The sequence below is a fragment of the Callithrix jacchus genome, chromosome 8 (assembly GCF_049354715.1).
Source record: "Callithrix jacchus isolate 240 chromosome 8, calJac240_pri, whole genome shotgun sequence".
In the NCBI taxonomy this organism is placed as follows: domain Eukaryota; kingdom Metazoa; phylum Chordata; class Mammalia; order Primates; family Cebidae; genus Callithrix; species Callithrix jacchus.
Window position 1 is genome coordinate 121,918,517 of NC_133509.1, and position 8,652 is coordinate 121,927,168.

An 8,652-nucleotide genomic window follows, 5' to 3' on the forward strand; every position below is an offset into this window, starting at 1 on the left:
TTCAGATCTCTCATGTGACAGCAGGTCGATTTCTTTCTCTCTCTCTTTCATATTGGTCTGCAATGACAGACCTTATAAAACCATTTAGGTCGGCTTGAAGAAAAAGCAATCCATAAGCATTCTGGGTTTATCTGTCTTCAGAAATGCACAGTCGAACATTTAGTGAAAGAAGATAGGCAGTACGTTTTTTATCTATTTTGCCAGGCAATCTTCAGAGCCTATTTTTAGACTAAAACACTGGATGCTATTACTATATTCCTATTTCTTACCAATGAAAAGAGGTTAATACCAAACTGGAAAAAGAGAAAAGTCTTCCATCCGTTAGCCAGAGAGTTCGTAACAATAGCAGCACACTTGTTCACGATCCCCTTTATTCTGTGAGTGCTCTCACTTAGCTCCCGGATAAATTTAATTGGGGTTTATTCTTCCAACAGACCCACATTGACCACAGAGAAATTTCAAGATTCGCTTTATTTGTTTTATGGTTCTTAGGTTTTGACTGTTGTTGGTTTATACTTTCCAAAATCATTGCCATGGTTCAGGAGCACAGAGGTGTCTAGATCAGAAATAAGCCCTCTTTCCTTTTAGACCATCTGCCTCTCACACTGTAGAAAGCCAACTTCAGAAAAGCCTGTTAAGCATGTTTTTAAAAAAATTAACCAAAAAGGACAGGAGAAGAGATGATCTGAGATATTATAGATATTTGACATGGTTGAGGGAATGTCTATTTTAGAAATGTGGATTAAAGACTCTGAGATAAAGAGCAAATGAGGGTAAGATTTTTATCCCCAAACGTACACAGCATTTCTGAAGACAAAATAAGAAAGTGACACCAAAGCAGATGTCCATTTACCGTATTTGCCTGCCTTCCTCACATATCCAACAAAGATGTGAGCTGTGAGCACCCAATGGAAACATCCAGCAGAAGCCAGAGGGGTCTTTACAATATCTACAATGCTGTGGTTATGGATTCAAGTATGTGTGTGTGTGTGTGTGTGTGTGTGTGTGTGTGTGTGTATAGGCAAGAGCCAGGCCTAATTCCAGCTTGATTTGTTCTATTTCAAGGATTCGATGATAATTTGTTGTTCTAAGGAAGTACCCTAATGCAGTAACTAAACCTCATGATATATTGGCATGGACTATTTGGATAAATGCTTACGTATCATGTGTGATTATTAAGATCAGTTGAGAAAAAGCATTTCAGAATCTGTAAGTTCGAATAAGACAAAGAAGAAGAGAATACAAGTAAAGCTCAGCCTCTGATGTCCTCTGAAATTTATCTCTGAGCTCAGTATCTGCTGGGATTTGAATGAGGGTGTCCCCTCAAAAACAAATGTTAAAATTTAATCCTCATGCAACACTATTAAGATGTGTGGCCTTCGGGGTGATTAAGTCATGAGGGGTCTTATGTGAGAACTAGAAGTTGAGGGGAGCCCCCTCTTCCCCTCCTCATATGTGAGGACACAGCATTCCTCTCCTCTGGTGGATTTGGGAATAAGGCACTATCTTGGAAGCAGAGAGCAGCCCCTATCAGACACTAATCCTGAAGACATCTTGATCTTGGATTTCCCAGTCTTGCAGACTATGAGAAGTAAATTTTTATTGTTTACAATTTACCTCAACTGTGGTATTTTGTTATAGCAGGATAAATGACTGACTAAGGCTGTAACCCAAGCTGAAGTACAATGAAGGAACATTTCCATGTGGCCAGTGATTCAGCTTTTACGGTGGATATGATGTCGGCAGGTATTTTTTAACTCTGCCTGGTTACCTATGATATCTTAAGTTACTTCTTATGTCTTATCAATAGCAGTTCCCAAACAACCGAGATGAAAAGAAAAACCTACAAATAGATGTAGAGATTTAAAAATCCTCAAATGGAAGTGAAAACATGTCTAAACCATCAATTGTAAAAGGCACATTAGTAATTATGTTGATACATATTCAATAATTCATTATGCTATTGATTGATCAGCAAGCAGGTCAGTTTCGGTCCTTGACCTCATAGTTTTCTAGGCAATTTCTTTTCTAAGATAGAACAATGTTCTTTTTCCTGCCTGACACCAGGGAGCTGGTGAGAATTGTTTTATAGATCTTTCCTCTGTTAATGGCTGCTTTGTTTTGTTTTAGTTTGGCACAGTGGATTAGCCGTAATGTGATGAGCTTTTATTATTATAGTTTCTAAAGTATGAGAGGAAATGAGGTAAATGATTAATGGCAGAGTAACTTAAAGTAAGATGGAATTATATAAAGCCATTGAAAAATAGATGGGAAGTGCAGCCTCCCAAATGAACTTTGGATCGGCTCCAAGGGTAACAGTCTTATCAAAGGTGTCACAAGGTTTTATTCATGATCCCAAGTACAGGGGCTCTCGGTATTCAATCTTAGCAACTGCACAATACCATGAAGCATGAAGCAACAGGAAGCTTCCCAGCCCTGGCGTGTTATCCATCCTGTCTCAGAGGGAAGCCCTCTCTGCTCCAGGGCCAGCATCGTTTTTATACATTAGCTCCTCTTTATTTTGACTTTCTAAAGCTGTAGTTCAGTTCACTGCTACTTTGGAGATTTTCTTAGAGACTACCTGTATATACTTCAAATGAGCATGGTTTTGTTGTGTATTATGTATATTTGTTTGTTCGCTTGCTTGCTTTTTAAGGCTGTTAAAAATTTGGTGGATTGATTTTGGTCACAGGACCAGGAGATCTATATGCTCATTCTGTTTCAGGTTGTTTTTACTTCATTTAAAATGCAGCCCACCCTGACATCAGGATGTTATTGTGTTACTGGGAAGATCAGTTGGCAAATGTGTATGAGTGATTCCAGATGAAAGTGAGGTCACCCAATCAACTTGATAAATAGAGCTCATAGCATAATATCCCTCGTTCATATCTGAAATTTAAAAACTCTAAATAATTCTGAATTATTTTATTCTTAAGTATACAAGTAAATATTGTCTTCTGTGAAGCATAATGGAGAACCCACAGCAGCTCTTAGAAGGCAGCCAGCGTTTTATAAACACCTCATTTTCTTCACTGGTCCTATCCTTTTTATTATGACAACAGTGGATTACTATCAGTTTTTAACTAATGGCACTAACTAATAATAATTAGGAGGAAAATTGCTCAGTGTTCTATACGTACATATTTCACTGATTCCTCAAAAGAACAATAAGAGGTGGATTTTATAATTACCATCACTTTTTACAATGATGATGCTAAAATCTAAGGTCAAGTGTTTTGCCCAAGTGGCTCAATTGGACTTGAATTCCATATTTTGTTTGATACTATATTGCTTTTAGGAAAGACTTTGGGGAATGGCGGGGGTGTCTCACTAGAAATACATTTCTAAAAACCTTGAGAGTTTCTTTAGCTGAGAATTCTGAAAGCAGCTTAAAGAATTCTGCAAGAACCGAGCTGCTGATGCTTTTATGTCAGTTTGCAACCAAAATGATTTTTTTCCAGGGGAAAAACCAAAGATGGAACGGTATTTTTCCACCCTGACCTTCCTGCCTGCCTTTACCCCACTCCATTTTATTCATGCTGCTCCTTAGGCAACAAAATAAATGGGGCCACGCTGTAGATACTTTCCTAAGACAAATTCATCAGGTGAGGGAGAAAGATAATTTAGATTAATCATATATTGTGTAGGCAAGTTCAATGGAGAGAGAGATTAAGTAAAAACCTAACATGGACATAAGGACCACCTCCACCAAGCAGGACACATGGACAAACAAGGACTCCCCAAAAGAACCAAGGAGTAGCCGGGCGCGGTGGCTTAAGCCTGTAATCCCAGCACTTTGGGAGGCCGAGGCGGGTGGATCACGAGGTCAAGAGATTGAGACCATCCTGGTCAACATGGTGAAACCCCGTCTCTACTAAAAATACAAAAAATTAGCTGGTCATGGTGGCGCGGGCCTGTAATCCCAGCTACTCAGGAGGCTGAGGCAGGAGAATTGCCTGAACCTGGGAGGCAGAGGCTGCGGTGAGCCGAGATCACGCCATTGCACTCCAGCCTGGGAAACAAGAGCGAAACTCCGTCTCAAAAAAAAAACAAAAAAAGGACAAAAGGATAAGGCTAATATCCAGAAACTACAAAGAACTTAAACAACCCCATCCAAAAGAGGGTAAAGGATATATGAACAGACACTTTTCAAAAGAAGACATTTCTGCAGCCAACAAATGTAGGAAAAAAGCTCATTATCACTGGTCATTAGAGAAATGCAAATAAAACCACACTGAGATACCACCTCAGCCAGTTAGAATGGCCATCACTAAAAAACCAGGAGACAACAGACGCTAGAGAGGACGTGGAAAATTAGAAATGCTTTTATACTATTGGTGGGAGTGTGAATTAATTCAACCATTGTGGCAGACAGTGTGGCAATTGCTTAAGAATTTAAAAATAGAAATATCATTTGACCCAGCAATCCCATTACTGAGCAATCCTTAGGTATATACCCAAGGGATTATAAATCATTCTATTATAAAGACACATGCACGCGTATGTTTATTGCAACACTGTTCACAATAGCAAATACTTGGAACCAACCCAAATACCCATCAATGATAGACTGGATAAAGAAAATGCAGCACATGTATACCATGGAATACTATACAGCCATAAAAAGGATGAGTTCATGTCCTTTGCAGGAACATGGATGAAACTGGAAACCATCATTCTCAGCAAACTGACACAAGAACAGAAAACCAAACACCACATGTTCTCACTCATAAGTCGTTGTTGAATAATGAGAACACATGCACACAGGGAGGGGAATATCATGCACTGGGGCCTGGAGTTTAAGGGGCTGGGGGAGGAATAGCAGGGGATGGGGGGAATAGCATTAGGAGAAATACCTAATGTAGATGACAGGGCGATGGATGCAGCCAGCCACCACCGTGGCACATGTATACGTATGTAACAAACCTGCACGATCTGCACTTGTACCCTAGAACTGAAAGTATAATAAGTAATTTTTAAAAAATTTTTTAAGTAAAAAAATAAAGGATAGATGAGCATTTCAGGCAAAAAACCAGTGTGTTCTAATCATATTTGTGAAAATAAATTATATTTTGACTACATTTTCTTATTTTTATATATTAAAAAAAAACTTTGCAATGCTCAGTCTCTTATTTTATAAAAAAAAAAAGTTGATACATATTCTTTTCATCATCTCAACTCTTGTCAGGTCATGGAAGGTTTACTCAATTTCGCTTTTTAGTCTCACTTCATGGTATGCTGCCTGTACTTCTCATGAGGGAAAAACTCCAGCTCAGAATCAGATGCCCTCTAGAGAAAGGCTGGCTTGACTTTGTTGTGTGTCTGCACCAAATGACTTATTTTTTCAATAAAACCCTCAGTGCAGCTTGGTGACTATATGTTACCTTCCCTCTAAAGAGCCCCAGAAGCCACAGAGATCATTTTCCAAGTGAACTATTGAGCATTGCAGTACTGTGCATCAGGGGAGTGAGACTTAGATGGCAGGGGAAGAACTTTACAGGAGACCAGGAAAAGGAAAAGGAGATCAGTAGACAGCTGTCACTCCATGTCTCTTAAAGACACATTGGCAGTGAATATGAATGCTTGACAAAGAGGAAATTCGACACTGGAGGGATGACCCATAACTGCTATAACTCAATGCTTCCTGCATTTTTATAGAACTTTGTTATTGTACAGGTTGTTAAACTGATACCTTAATTACATGCATTGTGGCCAAGTTATAGCTGTCATGAGAGGCATAAATCTGATCTTTTTGACATGCCCTGGAGCAGATCATTTTGTTAAGGATAGTTAAATAGTTGTTAAGGATAGCAAAATAGTTGTGGATCCAATTTTGATGTCAAAAGGAGATATGCAATACAGAGATTTACTTCACCACTAAATAAGTACAACTGTTCTCTACTTTGCTGCTGATGGATGTGTTTTGTAAAAAGAGTGAAGTATAACCTGATGTCAAATTCTGAAGGAAATTTATATTGCAGAATTTTAAAATGAAGCTCTTTCTTGGCAAATTGAATAGGTAGCTCAAATTTGTAGTCACTATTGCAAAGATTGATTCAATTAGGACTTCCAAAAATTCATTAAAATATAGGCTTTGGGGATTTAAAAAATTATATATCCATTAAATCTATCAAATAAGTAAGGTTTTGGTCTTTGGGGTAAATGGGTCTCTTATTGTTTTCTACCCAATAATTGTAAGGTTTGATTTCCTTTGTGTTAACCCACAACTGATTTGTTCTAGAATTTTATTCTCAGCACCTGTCATCAGTCTTAGCTGTCATAAATCTGCCTCTTATGTACTTCAATTTCCAGCCACTGTTCTTAAACAAGGATACACACAAGACTATATGCAACTATTTTTGCCCAATATAGATGGAATATATTTGGTGTTCCACTAAATTACGTTATTAAAAAGTAAGTATAAGCTTGTGCGGTACATTTTTCTATTAGTTTGGAGTTTCAAATTTATTCTATAATCTTGGAGCTGTACTGTATGGAAGCAAGAGCTTAAATGGGAAAACTCATCAAAAAATAATTTTAAAACTTTACTCATCTCACGCCACTTAGAATGGCGATCATTAAAAAATCTGGAGACAACAGATGCTGGAGAGGATGTGGAGAAAAAGGAACAGTTTTACACCGTTGGTGGGAGTGTAAATTAGTTCAACCATTGTGGAAGACAGTGTGGCGATTCCTCAAGGCCTTAGAAATAGAAATTCCATTTGACCCAGCAATCCCATTACTGGGTATATATCCAAAAGACTATAAATCGTTCTACTATAAGGACACATGTACACGAATGTTCATTGCAGCACTGTTTACAATAGCAAAGACCTGGAATCAACCCAAATGCCCATTGATAATAGACTGGATTGGAAAAATGTGGCACATATACACCATGGAATATTATGCAGCAATCAGAAATGATGAGTTCGTGTCGTTTGTAGGGACATGGATGAATCTGGAGAACATCATCCTCAGCAAACTGACACAAGAACAGAAAATGAAACACCGCATATTCTCACTCATAGGTGGGTGATGAAAAATGAGAACACATGGACACAGAAAGGGGAGTACTAAACACTTGGGTCTATTGGGGGGAAAAGGGGAGGGCCAGTGGGAGGGGGAGGTGGGAAGGGATAGCCTGGGGAGAAATGCCAAATGTGGGTGAAGGGGAGAAGAAAAGCAAAGCACACTGCCATGTGTGTACCTACGCAACTGTCTCGCATGCTCTGCTCATGTACCCCAAAACCTATAATCAAATAAAAAGTTAAAAAAAAAAAAAAAAAAAGAAATGTTTAGGACACTCTCATTCAGACATAAATGGGAATATCCTAAATAGTTATTTACATAAACCGATCTCTATGCCTTTCATTGGAACTGAAAGCATTACTAGGTGTTCTTTCACTGAGCAATGAAGCTATTAAAATGGAAAACTAAAAATATTTTTGGAAGGATAAGCCTTCTGGTTTGTTATGTTGGTTAGACAACTGAATGGCAGATACTGACTGGGGTGTGAAAGCCACTTTTTGTGGATATATATTTCTGCTGTACCTACCAATTTTGAATCATATGAATGCTTCATCTAGTTACAAACAAAGCCTTTTATATTGTTATTGGCAACATTTAAAATACTTTTAGACAATAATTTATCTATCTTGGTAGGCTTGACTTGCAGTTAAATTGCTGGAGGTTTGCAAGCAGAAATGAGGGTCTACCTACATTAGGGAGAGAAAAAAAGATTAGACTCTGAGCTAAATGGATGGTTAGGGACCATCTGCTACAAATCTTACACTTTTAACTGAGGCTTGGTAGGTTAAATACCTTTTCCATGTCCACACAGCTGATAAGTGTCTGAGCTGGTCTTCAAGTCCATGACTATGATTTCTAAGTGTGGGGTCTCTAATGACGAGCTTCATTCTTTGGCTTTGAGCAATCAACTTCTGTAGGATTCCATTTTGTTATCTAGAAAATGAGAATGGTCACCCCTAACTCACTAGACGTTTGTGAGAAACAGGTTTTTATAGAAAATAAGGAGCTGAACACTTAGCAGGGAGCTCCGCCATTGGTTACTGGGATTTGCAGTGATAGTTAAGCAGTAGCAGAAGTGACTCAGTTAGAGTAGAATTTGGGTGAGAAACCATGACTGAAATTCAGGCATTAATGCACAGCTGAATGTCCTTTCCAATAAACCATATTTTAATTTCCTCGAACAAAATTCATTATTTGTGGAAGATTGTTTGTATAGTTTGGCAATATGTAATTTGGAGTTACTGTGTTTATTAAGAGCTTACATACAATATATTCCTCTGCATCATTTGCGACTGTCTTTTTGAAAAAGAAAACGAAAACAACACACACACACATTTGGATTCAATTTCCATATTTCAGATGACTAACCACGTTATCGTCTGTGAGTCATTTTGATCCTACGAACCTTAAATTCTTCATCTGCAAGAAAGGAATAAGATACTTCTCCACTTAAAGTAAAGGATCATTGTAGAAATTAACATTTTAAAATGAATTTGAACATACCTTTAATCTTAAGATGCTTCACTTTCTGTTCCAAATGTAAAGGTTTTATCTGGTGAGTTGTCTGACAGAGGTGCTGAGAATCGGTTTAGAGTTGCACAGATGGGGTTTCTAACACTG

At 38.1% G+C, this 8,652-nt stretch overlaps 1 long non-coding RNA gene across 1 annotated transcript in view; it reads right to left on the minus strand.

The window, feature by feature from the left end:
* The window catches only part of LOC128928848 (uncharacterized), a 68,304-nt gene extending 59,653 nt beyond the window's left edge, over positions 1-8,651 (minus strand). Inside the window, exon 1 of the long non-coding RNA XR_008474529.2 lies at positions 8,536-8,651. This is a non-coding gene — a long non-coding RNA (uncharacterized LOC128928848). The remainder of the gene's footprint in view (positions 1-8,535) is intronic.
* Position 8,652: the final 1 nt, after the last annotated feature.